General features: G+C 39.6%; 1 protein-coding gene across 2 annotated transcripts in view; it reads right to left on the bottom strand.

Annotated features, from left to right (window-relative positions):
* The window catches only part of GFRA1 (GDNF family receptor alpha 1), a 132,736-nt gene that overhangs the window by 64,768 nt on the left and 50,288 nt on the right, over positions 1-17,680 (bottom strand). The window lies entirely within an intron of this gene.

Here is a 17,680-nt window from a genome sequence, read left to right on the forward strand (position 1 = left end):
TCTTACAGTCCCACTCATCTCACTGTCACCCAACAGGTTCCGTAAGGACTCAGAGGTTTCCTGATTTATAGAGATTATTTGAAAAGGATGTCCTGGCCTGTGATGAAGACCCATCACAGAACTATAAAAAACTGTGTCAATTGATTTGCGTAAGAAATGGCAGAAAAAGAGAGCGCTGTGTACCACAAACAAGAATAAATAAATTAAGGACCGCCTCATTGTCAAGTATCTTACCAGGCAGTTCAAAACTTGCACATTGAAATTTTAGGAAGATCAGACAAATTCAAGCCTGATAGCTGTAATGGCTATCCAGTTCACCCTACTGTGGCAAGCCAAAATCAGTCCAACCTTTGCAAATCACCTCTTCCAGTCTCCCAGTGGATGCGATGCTACAGCCACCACAGTATTCCATACAGTGTCTAATTATCTTTAAAGTTAATTTCTTTTCCCTAATATCTAACCCAAACACCACATACTACAATTCAGAACAAATGACAATTACCCTGTCACAAAGGATATTACACAGCTTTGACATTTGTTCTTAATGAATCCACACTGACCCACCTTATCACCTCACATCCCCTAGATACTTTTAAATCAATTTTTTTTAATACCCCATTCTATCATGCTTCCAAAGCACTGTGTTTGGGAACTGGATCATAATTCCCTGGGATCATAATTCCTTGGGCTTTTTTTCAAGGTCTGTTTTATGGATGGGAGGGTGTGTGTGTGTACACACACACACACACACACACACATATATATATATATATATATATATATATTATTTTTTTTTTTTTTAAATCAAGTAGGTTCTGTGTTAGTTTTCCAGCAGCCCCCTTGGGCCTCTTTTTCCTTTCATGAATTCTCAAATTGCTAATGGCATAGTGACAGCTTCAGTTTATTAACTACAGTAAAAATACTTTAATCAGGCCATAAGAAGGAAAAACTCTTAACATTTCTTGAATATTTTTCTTCCTTTCTATTGAAGACACAATTTAACTAGAAATTAAAAAGTTGTTCTTTTTTTTTTTTTAATGCCACACTGTGTGATGACATACCACATGTTATAGGTCAAATAGCTTAAAACTACCTTCCTAAATTCCTTGCTGAGCTACGTTGAAGAGTTTTAGATGGTCTTTTATCAATACAGGAAGCAGTTCTCATAGTCAAAAATCTGTCTTTTTACCCCCAATACGCACAGGTCACCAAGGGAAGCACAGAGATGGGAGTGAGACCTAGAGGGGTTGGCAGACTCTGTCTGGGGTGGTTTTGTTACTCTGGAGAAGGAAAAAAACTTTCACCCCAACCACGAAGTTAGACCAGATTTCTGATAGCTTTGTCTCACTATGATGGCCCGGACAAGTAGAAGCATTCCGTTAAACCAGGCCTTTATTATCATAAAGTTGGTCAAAGCTTCATTACTGTTGTTTCCTTTATGAACAAACACATAAACGGAGAGCTTCTCTACTGATGCTAACAAAACCCCTTCGTGGCAAAACCAGGATCTTCAAACGAGCACTCGAAAGCCCCAAGCTCTGAGCAAAGTGTCCTTATTGAAAAGAGATCACAAAGGCACCATTTTAGGACAATCCATCCACCGCCAGTGTCCTGATCGCCCTCTTAAATGTGTACACGACCACCAGGAGCAGATCTTGAATCTCAAATGCATGAAACCGCTTGCTTTCTTCCCCATTTTCCTGAGCAGGAATCTCTCTTTATCTCCCTCCTGGTCTGAGCTGTGGCAGCCGTGGCTGAGGCCCCTGCTGTAGAGAACACAACACAGCCAAAGAAACGGCAAATCCAGGTGGAGACAAAACAATGGGAAGCAAAACAGCACAAAGCAGAGCCCTCACTGCCCACAGCAAAGAGGGTGCCTGGGTCAGGATGCCCAGAGATACCATGGCCCCATCCCAGCAAGGCAAAGACTTCTGAAATGCACATTTGAGAGTCAGATCAGAGAGGGGCTTTTTCACAGCATCTGTCCTCAGCAGTGACAGTTTGTCGAGCCCTACAAATAGGGGCTGTTTTATCTGTTCAGGAAAGCAGTGAAAACTGGACTAGAAGAGCTGGTCAGCTCCCCAAGCCCTTACCCCCACAGAGCTGTCAGTCAGCCAGAGCCTGGGGAGCTCCAAACCCACTCTCCTACCATTTCCCATTCATCCATAAAATTGCAAGAGGACAGTGAAGGGACAGTGCCAGGAGCATCAGCTTCCATTTCTGAAGGGCTCCTGGAAGAAATGTCAGTCTGCTCAGCCTTCACTCCCTGAGTTGTAGGGAGCTGAAAAGAGATGGAGCCAGGGAATACTGCACGAAATGTAATCCATGGCCTTCAGATGAGGGCCACAGCCACTAAATGATCCCCTGAGTGTGAAACTCTACAAAGCCTGGCTACAAACACAGCAGATCTAGTTCCTGGATGAAGCACTTTGTCCACCCCTAATCAGTAATTCTTTCCAAGGCAAATTAATGTAGAATAGAGCCAGTATGATAGGCTGGCTATTAGAAGAGTTTGCAGAGGCTTAGAATAAGCTCAGGACCAGGCTATCCACTCCACACCTGCCAGTCCCACTTCACAGCTGGATCCCTCAGGCTTCTGGAGCAGCAGGAGTAGGAATGGGAGAGTAAAGGAAGCACAGTTTATCACAAGCAACAATTTACCGAGAGTTTGAATGTCCTAAAGTTGCAGAGATTGCAGTAACGACACAAGAATTAGCTGCTTCAACAAACATACAAGTTGCATAAATATTCCTATTATTATTAGTTTCCTAAGAATAGTTCTATGGTAATTTTTTTTTTTTCTTTTCTTAGAAAAAATTAAATAATCAACTTTTCTAGTTTGTCTTTATCCAAAACTCATTAATGACTGGACTGCTTCTGAAAAAGTTCAATTTGTATGTAAAACTTGCTGCAAAGTAAGTTGTGAAGAAGTGATACAGCATTAAAACAAAGTTCAACATTTTTCTACCTTCTTTTCATCAGTCTCACATGGTGCTTTACATTTTGTTATGCATGGTGCTTTACATTTTGTTATGATGTGTTCATGCAGTGCTGAATCCCAAGTAACAACAATCCACCCAAATTCCCAACGAGTTAGGCAGATGCATAAGAAGCAATTGAGAAACAAGCAGCAACGCTAAGAAAAAAAGCCATTAAACTTGAAGAGAAAGCTTTTACTGGGGCATAGGAATAGGTCAAGTTGTGCAGAAAGGAAATATAAGGAGCACTTTAATGGCCTCAAATGCATCAGTAATTTTACAGCACTTGCTTTTTTTCCCTTTTTTTTTTTTTTTTTTTTTTTTTTTTTAAATAGGGAAAAGATGTACTCAGTTCCTAAAAGCTACTATATTTAACTGGAAAAATGAGTGACCACTGTTTACTACTACAAAATCCATCTATTGGCCCATGACAAAAAACCCCTAGTATTTACTTCTACTCAGTCAGACAAAAGGCTTTCCTATAATTCAAACAGATATTTTTCTGAAATTTCATCCAAGATTCCTCACTGTCATTTTTGAGAAATTACAGCAAATTACCAAGGATCTCTATCCATGGTTGAAAATATTTTTTGTATAACAATGAAGTCATTACTCTTTTTATTCCTGTAAATTCCATGAGAGCAAGAAACAGAAGCACAATAAAAAATCTCTTTCATAACAGTTGATTAGAAAATATGGCCTGCAGAAGTCTAGCTCTCTTTGCACTTTGCACATTAAGAATCCAAATACGTTACCAAAGCTGGGATTTTAACCCCCCACAGCTTTAGCACAAAGAAGCACATTAATAAGATACAATTCAGATTTGCATTTTTTAATAAGCAAGGGGATCAAAGAAAATATGAATGCTGAAGGGATGTTAAATCATGTGCAAATTCAAACATCAAGGTAGACTACAGAATGAAGACCCATTTGCGCTAAAGCGAATGTAGTAAGGCTTTCCAAAAGTTGTGGTGAACAAAATGAACTCCTTTTGAACTGTTTGCAGGCACTCAGTGAGACTAGGAAAGGAGATACATAGGAGGTGCACCAAATATTTTGTGTATTTGATTCTGAATACGTTAATGGTTAATGGCAAATTGGCTGGGACGGAGGAGGACCAGCAATGAAAGGATTCATCTAATACCCAGGACTGTTCTCATTAAAGACTCTGAGCTGTTTCTACATGAAGATGTGAGAATTTTAGCAGACATGTATTATCATTCAGACAGCACGATCTCCCCTCTCACTGAGGCGGCCACACTGCTGTAGTTTACTGAGTGTAGCCATCAGTCCGGGCAGCCTGAGCACCATGGACTGGTACAAAACTTTGCTGAGGCCCTGCCATGAAAAAGGGCTCTGTCTGCACCTCTTCACAGCCCAGCCAGCAGAATGCAAACCAGCACCAACATTTCAGCTGTTCCTACGCACCCAGGGCAGCTGACAGGTACATAAAGGGACACAGAGTTGTTGAAAAGGGCACCAAGGAAACAAGGGGGAAATAGCCTTGAGAGGCTAATGACAAACACTCTTTTCTGTAAAACTGTTTTACATTTTTTGAAGAATTGGGTTCATAAGCTGAAGCTGCCTCCAGGCATGACCAGCATTTACTCATCAGATCTCCACAGGCCTCAATGACCTTGGCTGTCTTACAAGGATCATATTTTTACACGGATGAGCTGTTCCTGAACAATTTCTCCAAACAGCATTTCTATCAAAGCCAGGCACACTTCTCTTTTCATTCTTCCCTTTCCTTGATTAAACATATTTATGGTGGACATTAAAGAGAAGAAAACAAGTGTTCACCAACATGCAGATTCAGTAAAATTAGATCAGTCAATCACAGAACTAAACCGGTGTCTGCAGTTATCACACCCTTCACTGCAGCTATCACACTCCTCACTGCTGCACACTTTGTCTCTGCCTATCCGAGTGATTTACTTTGGAAGTTCATCGGGACAGGGTTTACCTTGCAGCAGTGTCTGAGTACAGCCTGGCAGAATGGAGCCTTGCTCCCAAACAGCTCCTGGCATTATGTAATAAACATGATTCATACGTGGATCATCTCCATCGCTCTCACAGAGAGTGACACAAGATAATAACTTCTGAAGGAATCACTTTCAACACTTTAGTGTCAGCATGCAGCAATGGTCTTTGCTTATTTTAAGCTTCCAGCCTAGGAGTTTCCCGTGAATTTTGAGGGAAAAATGCTTGCTGTAACTGGTGTATGCAATGAACTATATTCTCTGCTTGCAATCAGACTCAAAAATTCAGAGTAACTCTGTTGTTCTAAGAGATGTCAAATTCTGTCTCATTTCATAGACTTTTCCTATCTTGAGAAAAGACCAATGCAGAACAAGGAATGTAATTTACAGCTCCTTAAGCATCACACTGAGAAAATGTGGATGGTGTTTACTGTCAGTATAAGCAATTCATAACAGAAATATATATATTAACTAGATAAAGAAGTCTGTTCTAGTGCCCGTGGAGAAGCCTCTACTCAAACAAAAATACTGAATTTATAAGCAGAATTCAAGATTTAGTTCTTAGTTAGCATTGTCTACACCTGTACTAACAGCAGATTAATTTGATCCCATGTCACATACACACTCATCTTGCTCCACTGAGTTCAATGGAGAGGAAGAAGTTAAAAAATGTCCTGGAAAGCAGCTTTTATTGGTTGTCAGACAAGGAGAGACAGCTGCTCTGATTCATTGAAGAAATCTTTCTGTTCTTAAGTTCCTAACACATGCATAAATCATAGGAGGCTGAACACAGCGATTACTCTTTATCTGAACATTTTTTTTTTCCTTTTCAGTGGAAAATAAACTTGGACAAAACCATCACCAGAAAAACTTGTAAAAACTTGCCCTAATGATTTCCAATAATGTATTTATTAGGTCATATTTTCAGTCATAAAAATCCACTAACAAATGGACAAATTTTCCACTTTGAAAGCGATAAATGAGTTAAATTTTTTAACTCAACAGTAAGTCAACTGGTGCCCTGTGAAAATTTTAAAGCTTGGCTGCCTGACTGTAAACTGTCACGGGTATCTCATCTCTGGTATCTCACAGAGCACAGCAATCATCTGGGTACAAACTTGTCTCACTCACTGGGACAGACCTATCAAGCTTTATGGACTTGGTAAAAACAAATGGCTATAATAATCAACTTGGGTTTATGAACTTGGCCCACAGAAAGTAAGAAATAAACATTTATGCAAATCAGTTTCCAGAACAATAGCTGAAAACAAGCAACAGACGATCAAAAAAATGGTGCTTGACCTAGTAGTATTCGATATATTTTAAGTATTTCGTAGTATGTACTGTTGTACGTCTAATTCAAGAATTGCTCCATTTAGCTGTTGAAACAATACTGTATATTAATGTCAAATCTTAACAGACGCTGGTTCAGCTCAGCCAAAGGGGAAAACAAAAAAATGCCATAAAATTCTAATTTTTTTTTTGTAAAGTACTATCACTAGATATAGAGCAGGAATACTGAATTGTAAACTAACTAGAATAACAGAAGCATCCTTTTAATGAATGTTAATTCATCATGACAATGTCAATGCGATTCATGTAATGGGGCCACATGTCAGAAAAAAGGAAATTACAGGTCATTAGGGTAAGTTAAAATTATGTAATGGATTTGAGTGATTTCCCTCATTTTGCTAAGAATTTCTCAGATTTTTCTTTTAATATCTTAAGTTGTCCTTTAAAATCTCACACCACTCGTCTAGACTCCAACCAGTTTTATCTTGGAAAGTGGCAAGCATGAGTTGTAAGGCTTTGTCTGATTATATAACATCTGTACCAATTAGAAAAGGAATGAAAACCCCTCACAAATCTACTATGAAAAACCCCTTCTTTTTGTTAATGTAACTATACAGACAAGTCCCTTTTTTTACCATACATTTTTAGTAAACATACAACTGGGTAAATTTTTTGCCTTGGAGATACAAACAAAAAATGACAAGCAAGACAAGGCACAAGAATTTAGAGGACAAAAAAATGAAGATTTTGTAGGCAGAGGAGGGAGCTTAGGGACAGTACAATATAAAAGAACAAAATCAGAACACCATACAAAAATGTGATTTATCCTAAGGTCTTTGTTAACATTGCAAATAAACAGACCTAGGAATTTTCCCAAGCTTTAAAACAATGTCCCAAATATTAGAAGAAATGTTTTTTTTTTTTTGTGGATCCCCAAATCCAAATGCTAATAAAGCTTTTAATGTAACTAACTTTACGCGTTCTTAAGAAAATGCTTTCATGCATTGTAGAGGAGCAATTCCAAATAGTCTTGAATGATGTCAGAATTAAGTTTGAAACATATTTTCATCCAGTTAGTAATCCATCAGTCAAAGCCATGCCCTGAGTCTGACAGAGCTCCCAGTAACATTTACAGAGGAAGCCATGGTTAATTTTTTTTCAAATGTGGACAGTTCAAACTCTTACCCCGTTTAAGTCTTTTCTTCTTAAAATGGCCGTGACAGTTTTTTGAGGAAAGAAACCAGAAAAAGCTGAACACTTCACGTACCTTGTGTGAAACAATGATCCACAAACCATAAACTAATACACAGCTTTATACAGCATGACAAAGACTACGTTTAAGTCTACTTTGCTGTAAGAGCTAAAATTCTAAATGGGTATAAATCAATGACCACTGTACAGTTTCTTTTTTTTAAATACATAAACTGTCTTAAAGCCACCGTACCTTTGGAAATTTCAGAGTGGTATGGACCACAAGGCATTTACTGATACACAGATTTATGCTACTCTTATGCCTACTGTTTTTAATTAGGTACTATTTTAACGTGTTCTCTTTGAAAGCAGAAAGGCGTAAGTCAGTAACAACTATGAATGATTAATTCTGTTACAGTATCCTAATTTACTAAGCAGGTAACACGGATTTGTCTAAGTTGAGTCCTAAAGATAATATGAATGTTAACAGACGGCCAGGTCACTGTCCGCTTTAATCTGATAAACATGGTGATGTTTTTCATTATTAAAATGTGCTTCCCTGAAGTATAGGTTTAAAAAGATGAAAGAATAAAGCGAACAGAGATTGATGAGATTCAGCTTTGCGCTGCACCGCATAGAAATAACCTCAATGGCACGTAATCCAGGACTGCTTCAGAGGAAGCAGATGAAATATTTGTGTAGAATAGGCTTCGGTAAGGTGACGTCCTTCCAGGTGTGCATTGTCGCGAGAGAACTCCAGGGAGCAAGGACTCGGGCGCAGGACATTTGCAGGCAAGGGCTGTGAAGCCAAACTGCAGCAACAGGTTAATCACAGAGACAGGCAGAGACCTGCCAAGAGGTCTGGAGGCATCAGGACTGCTCTGTGGGTCTTTAATTATTAGCTCCAGCACCTAGGGAACAACCAGGGCCCCAATCAACCAGAGACAGAGGGCGCATGCTAAGTGAAACACGGCCTCAATAGAACAAAGATATGTAAAATTCATTAGCATCTGGGAAAATTATTTCAGTCTTTGGATCCTGTAACCATTCATAAGGAGCTAATCAGATTCCTAGTTGCCATTAATATTCTTCTAGGGCAATACTATTTAAAAACTCTCTTTGTATGCTCTTCAGTATTCCAGCTTGGAATGACACGTTACTTTCAAGAATAGTCTTTCAAACAAACCTACTCTGAGAGCTAAGGCAAACTACTTTGTGGCTGAGATATGATGTAAGAGTTAAGCTATCCTTGTACTTGGAATGAAAAAACAAACAAACAAACAAACAAACAAACAAACAACCCCCAAAACTTTACTGGCCAAAATGGCACATTTTTACCAAAATGACATTTAACAGATCATGCTCTTGTGCATAAATGCATCAACATATGGAGACATCCACACAAACACACACAGGGTATCCAGTGGAATGTGAAACTCAACACACTGCAGTCCAGTAACATTTTGTAACCAGGATTAAGTGCGGCGAGACTTTACACTGTTCAGCTGCTACAGCACAAGTGAGCTGATAACTGTTCCTCCACTCCCTCATGAGAATGTAAGTACCAATGCACACAGTCTCTGCTGTAATGTGGAGTACAGAGGGAGACTGAGAGACAACTGGAGGGAGAGCATGAAAAATGGTAGAGGGCATTTAGTAATGAATAAAGGAAAAAAAAAAAAAAAAGGCAAAAACCCAACAAAAAAACCGCTGCTAATTTCCCAAGGGTTGAGTATATTTAACCGTCACATCTGGAACCCATGTTTAAGTGTCATTAAGGGAGCTGGTTTTCAAAGAAGGTTATAAACTGAAGTGTTCTGAAATCACTCTGCAGCACTGTTTACACAGCAGAGTGGCTGCAGGTTTTACAGCTGTGAGCTGGATACCGACAGCCACAGGAACCAGTGACCCCACAGGGATGCTCACACTGAGCTCTCCCGGCCACAAAAAGGGGATGCTCGCAAAAACAAAGCAGCTTAACACCAGCCAAGGAGTTTGAAAGTCTCAGGCACAGCTCTAGAGCTATTAGTACAACAGCCTCTCCGGGGCCAAAAAACCCCACCTCAAAGTACTGCTTTTCAGATTCTCATCATGCTAACTGCACTTCAGGCAAGGGAGGGGCTGAAAGAGCCGCAAAGGACAACAGGAGGAGTTTTAGCGATGTGACATTTCAAACACACTTCACATACAAAACAGTCTTTGTTTTCAGAGGTCTACCAAAATGTAGGTCTCAATTTATCTAAGAAAAATTTTACTCCAAAAAACATCTTCCAAAGGCATTCAAGGTTACTGGGAACTCTGAATTGGCAGAAGGCTTCAAGATTCAAACTTCATTCATCTGCGACTACGTGCACCTCACACTGAATTCAAAAGCCCCAAAAACAAACAAGCAAACCTCAGTAGGGTTTTTTTTGTTTTGTTTTGTCTTTTTGGAAAGGTCAAAAGCTCTTTGAAGACACACAGCATTGGTGAAGTGCTTTGGACTGATAGTGTAAACATCGTTAGCATTATCGTAAAGATGAAAAGATGGAGAGCGGCAGACAAGGTACAAACAAAGACACTGAATTTCTTTCGCAAATGCATATGTGAATTCTGCATGTGCTAGTTTGCTCTGAGCTATGTTAGGTCATGCTGTGTGACACACATTTGATTTGGGATTTAGAAGGACACACCTATCAAAGTATGTTTATAAACTGCATGCAGAATTAGTCAACTGAAATTTTGCCTACATTTGAAGTAGATGTGGGATGTTTATGTGTAGACCCAAAGGCTAACCTAAGTCAATGAATGTTGCTGGATTCATTTTTTTTCTAGGAGAAGCAACCAGTGCTCATTGTATTGCCATCATATTTATCACTATTTTGTCTCAAAATGGAACCCGGATATTAAGACTATTAGCATAATACAATGTGACGTATTTGCTTAATTACTGCTTTTAAGTTGTAACATGTTAGTGAAAACAAGATGAATAAAACCCCCAAATGAACTGATCTGTTTACATGTGTACGCAGGAATACTGGAACGAACGACATTGCCATTATAAAACAACATTTACGCTTGAGTAAATGAGGTGTTGCACTCTGTTGGAAGAATAACTTTGTCTTGGAGAGAGCACTGTTTAAAACAGCAGCACACACTGTTTTTGTTTACAGAAATTCATACGTTCATTTCCATCTAGTAGCGCACGGATCTCTACCAGCCAATTTTTACCTTTTACCTGAAAAGGTGTTCCCAATACCACCTAAGGGCTTTCATCTGCTTAGAGATTTCTTCTGTGTCAGTGTCTTCAGAAAGGGGACAAACAAACAAACAAAAAACAACAGTATAAGGATTTGAAGGGATTACTCCTGTATCAGGGCAGTTTAACACATACTCCCATCTTCCTTAGGTGTGCTATCCTAGTCTGGATTGTGTCCACGCACCCAAGGATCCACAAGCTCCTTTGCCTCTGGTATTTCTAGAATGAGATACCACACATGGCCGCGTTGGAGCTGAACTTCTTGGGCTGCAAGAAGAAAACATTCTCTGCAGGTGATGTCTGGTGGGTGAGGGTAATCTGTCCAGTTTTAATTTAGTTGACATATCAGGTTAGATTTTTAATTCTGTGTTTATCTGCAGACAAAAGACTACATTCTTAAAAACAAGCCTGAACTGCTCAAGTGAAACAGAGATCGAAATGCTAATTGAGTCTTCTCCCAGAAAGGTTTTGCTTAGATCTGTGAGAATACAAAAGGCCAGTTAATCGAAATATATGCAGTAAATTTTGTTTATTCAGTTCAAATCATATAGACAGGTTAATTAAAAATTCACAAAGGATTTGTTTTCTCTGTATCAAGCCTAAGGGTTCTTAGTGTTGTGTTTAAACAGGTGCATATAAGAGCAATGAATATGATATGTATCCTGAAACAGGAATTTTAAAAGAAAATCAATATCTCAGGCAAGAGAATAAATGGAATTTATCACTTGTGCATGCAAATGAGAGGGTAGCTGGGGTAAGAGCTAATGCAAATTTACTATTCTTTTTGTAGTGGAGTCCATTCTGAGGTTTCAGATTTCAGCAGCTCTAATGAGCTGATAAAGATCTGGATCATGATGTGCTGGGTTTGGCTCCAGAACACAGCCTGTGGGAGGTGGTGCACCCCTCCCAGAGTGCAGAGGCCACCTCGCCAGGGGGCAGGAGGCCAAGGGCCAAGCAGAGGTAGATTCCATCCTTCTCGAGCCCAGAGAACAAATAAGGCACTGCCAAGGAACAGGTAATTCTGGGCAAATTCCTCTTGTAATTCATCTGGGGTAACAGAACAGCCCAATTTGGAAGTGACCTTGAAGGACCACCTGGTCTAACCCTAAGCATTCAGGGGACTGGAGTGAGTGTCACAAAGGGACTGTATCTTCCAGAGGCACTGCAGGTCTGACACTGAGACCAGCTCCAGGGGAACCTGCTCTTTTCACACCCTGGAAATATCTTTGAAATGCAGGTAAGCATTCCTCTTATCTGAGATGCGTAGCTATCAGTAATTTCCTTTTCTTATGTCCAGATTCAAGGCATGCTGGCTCCCAAGAGGATGAAAGAGTGGGGCTGGAACTCAACTTGCAGGTACTTTGTTTGACTGAGGCCCTGGAGTTTAAGCTGACTCTCACCCAAGCCAAGAATATTACAGATTTTATCAGTAAAAACACTGATGTGCCATTGACTTGTATTTTCTATTTTCCCACAGCCGTAAAAAGCCATTTAATACTCAAATTGTTTAATCTAAGATGGGAAACTCTTCTAGCTGGCAAACTTGAAAGAACCAGCTCTGTCTTCCAGAGAGGAGAGAAAGATCAGCTTTAGCCAGCAGAAAGGCTGATGGTCAAAATAATTTTTTGGCTGAGAGATGACACGAAGTATTTCATTTCCATGAGGGGGAAATTTCCACTCCTGACAAGGGCCTCTGCAGAGGCAAATGCAGACAACAGGGCACAGCTCACCAAGAGAACATCGAGGAATTTTCTCCAGAGGTAACCACCCTAATCAAGGGGCACAACGTTAATATCCAACTGACCCTGTTAAAATAACACTTCCTGCATCCACGCTCTGGGATTCCGGATTCCTGACAAAGTAACTTTCGAGGATGGAAAAGGATGGCCTTAAATGCATTTACCAAGGAGATGAACTTTGAAGAACAAAGTTTTTTGGGATGGAGTACCAGAGGAGAGGTGATGAAAGCAGTAAATGTGTAAATATATGCTGACCTAGCATAGAAACAAATGGAAATGAATAGGTGACGAATCACACAATGTAATTTAGAAAAGTATTCATATAATGTGCAGAAGCACTGCCTAGAAGATATCTAAGAATATTACATGATGATTTTGTTCACATAGCATCCTGAGTATGAAAATAAGGTTATGAAAGATGTAAGAAGTTTTCAAATCATATCATTTTTTCCTCCCCTTTTTTTACAAGCACAAAAGTTTACTATATAGCACCCACTTTTTACCATTTCCCTGGACACCATAACAATATTAAAAAAACAAGCAAGAACAATTAATATGTCAGCAAGCACAGACAATTCTGCTCCTACAGGCTGAGCTGGAAGCTGTCTTTTGCAAGAGGGGAATTGCAACCATTAATTTTTTCACAACATAAACTTTAATGAAAATAAAAAGCACACTGAGAGCAAAATGGGATACCAGGTTACCTCATGTCATACTTCTCAGTAAAAGCAATGATTTTTCTAGAGATATTCAACAAACTAAACTCCTCTTGAGTTAGTGGTAGCTGGGGAAATATGACAACCCTGAAAACCACTTTGTTCTGAGTACCTCGAGGGGAACTGAAATGCGTATCTTCACAAACACAGGCTTGACAAACTTGTCCACTCTTTCCCAGCCCTTATAGTTACAACAGTAACCACCCAAAAGCAAAGTGCAGGTACTGCAAATCCAGAATTGCCTTGCTGAAGCAGCTGGGGTGGAGGTGTTTGACCCAAATCAGAACACCAACCCAAAATATAATTGAGGAAAGCACACAATCACCTCTCAGCTGCTGCTTACAGCTTTTAACATGGAAAAAAACCCTAAAATTGACACTACTCCTGCCACAACAGAGATGCTATTAAGAAGTAAGCAGGGCTGCTGCAAAGCTTTCAGAAGTCATGCCATTTTCATGCTGCTGTAAACTAGGGAATCTCAGAACTGAAGCACAGGTTAGCACCAGCTTCACTTTTTAAAGGAAAAAACCACTGCAGAATTGGAGCCAGAGGTGTCTGCAGTGGCTGGGACCCCTCCTTTCCAACCCCACAAAATAAAGCAAGATTGAATATTAAACAGTAGAGGGGTTGTGATCTTTACCCAGTCCAGAAGGGCTGAGGAAAAGGCAAAAGTGTGAAGGCAGAGAAATAACGCGAGGAGCACACTTCAGCTTCCATTTCAGGAGTGAATATACAAATCTGAGAACACAGAAGAAAGTGCAAAGAAGCAAAAGAGGTGCCGAAAGAGGTGTAATCTTTTAGAGATTAACACTTTAAAGTTTGTGTCAAATCTAGGCTTAGAAGGAGCTCATAAACAAAAGCTGCATAAGTTACAAACACAAAAAAAAAGGAAAATGACATCCCCTCTGAGGTGCTGTCAGGTCAAACTTTTGGCCCCTGGTTTCTTTTTCAATTTTAAATGCAGCTCTGTCCTAGCAGATACCTAGAACCAGCTTTCCAGCAATCTTTCAAATATATCTGTGCTGGCTTTTAACTGGAAACTAAGCACTTAATCCGGAATTACCAAATTCCAGACCCCTGCTCAGCGGCTACTAAAGAGAGCCATGAAGTCCATCAGCACTTTATTTACAGCTCCAAAGTTTTCCAGGGTTTGTGGTTAGATCGTGAGCTCTCGGTCATGGCCAGACTGCCTCTCTCGTTCCATTCCAAGTTCAGTCTCTGCACTCATCCATAACCTCACTGCTAATGAGCAAAGCAGCTTTCCATTTAGTTGATAACAATGTCCCTCAAGATCCACAAAGGAAATGTTCTCTCTCTCTCTCAGACCTAAGAAGCTTAAAGTCTACTGGAATTTATTTGAACTTGCTTAGTAAACTGTGCGCTGTTAAAATGTGGTCACCTTAACACGGCGCCGGGACAGGAAATGGGATAGTGACAATCATCCGATTCAATTATTTCTGTTAAATGCAAAAGCAGTTCCTGGAGCAGAACTGGAGCTGTATTCCACTTCCCCAGGAGAAGGCTGACCGCTACATTAGAGAACCATTATCACTCTTACATCCTCTCATCTTTTTTTTTGTCACAGGGTGTAAGTCCTTGCGTGGATGTAAGGCTTAATTAATTTTGCTGCCCTGACATGATGTAGGTGTCCAAATACATTTATGCAGTTTCCAAGTAGGGGGATAAAAAAAAAAAAAAAAAAAAAAAAAAAAAAAAAAAAAAAAAAAAAAAAAAAAAAAGAGGATACTTGAACCTAGCAAAACTACCTCCCCCCTCAAGTTCTTGAAATGTATCCATCACAGCACTGTCTCAACACTTGAGGGCACAAGAAAATCCTGATTTAATGGACAGGCTTGGAAGAAATCCCAAAAATCAAACCCCCAGCTTAGTTAAAAAGTACCTACTATTGTGTAGGACTTATTCTCAGTGCTATGCAGATCTTAAACTGAAATAAAGACAGAATTGTACACTGCTTGTTCAAAAGAAAAGACCTTATTTTTTGAGTACAAATTGTATGTGACTTTAATAGTATGAATTCTGTCAAGTTGTCCATAGAATAAATTTGCACACAGTTCAACATAACATGTGCACATTAAATAGGATTTGGCATTAAAAGACCCAACATTGAATGGAAATCGAAAATAAATGCCCACATTCTCCCCAGAAGACTATTCACCCCAAGGCCTTAGGCATTAATTTAAGTGAATGAGGAAGCCACTAGGGCAGCTGTCGGTAGCTTATTTGATTTGTGAATAAACAATGGCTTCATTTTAAATGCTATTTACTCCTACTACATACTAATGTCAGAATCGAAAACACAAAAAAGAACAGACTATTCAAAATCACACATTTTTAAGAAGTCTTTTATACTGCAAAGTTCTTCATTTCAACATGGCAGGAAAATAAAATTATAAGAACTTCTGCTGCATTACTGATTTTAACTGCTGCTAATGTTAAGAAGGCCCGAGATTGTATCTAATACTTAATTGATATTGTGCATTTGGCTGTATATTAATGAGAACTTAGGGTATCATAGGTCATTCCAATAAAATCTTTGGGCTTGTCAGCTTGAATTATGTATCTTTACATCTGCAGAAAACAGTGGCAACATGATAATTACAGTAGTTGATACATGTTGTTATAACTTGTTAGTACAATCAGGTACATCATGTCCAAAGTGCAGATGCCAATCCAGTCTGGCACTAATAATCCATCAAACAGATTATTAATTAAGAACAGTTTCTATGCAAAGAGGAGCATTTAGCTGCACAATGAATTTTCAGACTGGATCACAGCAATTTCTTCCTGATATTATGAAGACTTAATTACAACACAAAACCATCTCCCTGGCACTCCAAGATGAAATGAAGACCTTTACCCCATACATCCATATAAACAATGCTGAACGTTTTGTGTAGGTGTGCCTGTGGGTTTTCAGATAATTACACACAGAACCTCATTCAACTAGTTAGGTTTCATCTGAAACATCCTCATATTACCAGGATTCTTATTTATAAGTAGATTTTGCCCTGGGCAGGGTTCAGAAAGAAACTGCCTATAAAGATGCAGTTCTGTACAGCCCTTCTCGAGCAGAACATCCATGCTAAACACTGGTTTCCATCTAACTTTGTAATTTAAAAGACAACAAATCACAGCTGCCCCTTTCTACACTCAATTTCTATTTCACATATAGACATCTTGTCCAGTGATCAAACTCTTGCTTGACACGTAATAGAGGTATGGGAGTCTAAGAAAACATAAGGAATTTACATAAAAGGAAAGGAAGTGTTTCAAACAACAAGCAAATTGTTTCTGCTCATGAATGCAAAATCTGACTATAAAGCAAACTGAGTGCACAAGTTAAATATGCCTTGTGCACCTGGCACTTACCACAGCTGATAACCCAGGATGAAACTGTCATTGAAAGCATTGCACAGACAATCTATGGATAAACTGTTCTCCAACAATTTCTCCAATATACATTAAGCACTAAAAGGCTCATTTTTAACACACACACAACATTCAAGTTCAGCCTTCTTGGTTTTCTCGGTAAATATGAATATTCAGGCTAGCGGAGAAAAAGGAAGAAGTCCCATTGAGCAGTTCCCATGCTGATCTCTGCTTCTAAGATGCAAACTGAGAAAAACTGTACTGAGATCCAAAAGGTGCTCTGAATTTACAATCTGTAATAGCAGAAAAAAAGGTGATTGCCTCCAAAGGCCTGAGCCCCCAGATACTACACAGGAACAAATATTTTTTACATTATTCATTTAAATTCACCCAGGCTGTCCAGCACAAAATATCAGGGTCTAGAGAAAGAAAAAAAAACCCACAAAGATAAATTGCAGGTACTGGTGTCCATGTGCAATGAACCAGCCCAGCAGCTCAGGGTATTTCCATGCACAAGTCAGCTGTGCAGCACATGTGGAGGGAGGGAATCCAGCCCTTCCCAGGGTCTGCTGTGCGTGGCTATAGCAGACCTCATGTGCACACCAGTTCCAGCTGGGCTGCCAGGTGTCTGAGATTTATGGACATATGGCAGTCCACACGGTAGCATCTAAACTTTGAGGACTTCCACAAACCCCAGACTCATCTTTTAAACCCTTGAAATCTATATGAACAATACCTCTGTGTGCAAAACAGGGTATGTCCAGGAGCATGCAGATGACTGGTGCCTGACATGGATTAATGGCCCAAACTATCTGCAATCTTATATTCACTGAGAAGTCATGAACCCCACTGTTTTTTCTCTCTGAGTTATGAAGCAGAGCTCACCAGGCTGTAAAACGTTGTACTTGATATATTAATAGTGTATTTGGCTGTAAGCATGTTTTTTTCCTTAGGTATTGCTCCAGTGGTTCCACGTTACCTCCTACGTGGGCTGATCATTAGCAAAGGAGGTGCAAAGGAGCCCTATCTGAGCAGAGCTGGCGTATTATGGGCAGTAAGTTGTTGCATCTACAACAGAGGATGAAAACAAGGAAAAAAGGTGGAGTGAGCTGCTTGTTAAAATGTCTCTCATCTATGCCTCAGGCTTACCCTT

The sequence above is a fragment of the Hirundo rustica genome, chromosome 8 (assembly GCF_015227805.2).
Source record: "Hirundo rustica isolate bHirRus1 chromosome 8, bHirRus1.pri.v3, whole genome shotgun sequence".
NCBI lineage: Eukaryota > Metazoa > Chordata > Aves > Passeriformes > Hirundinidae > Hirundo > Hirundo rustica.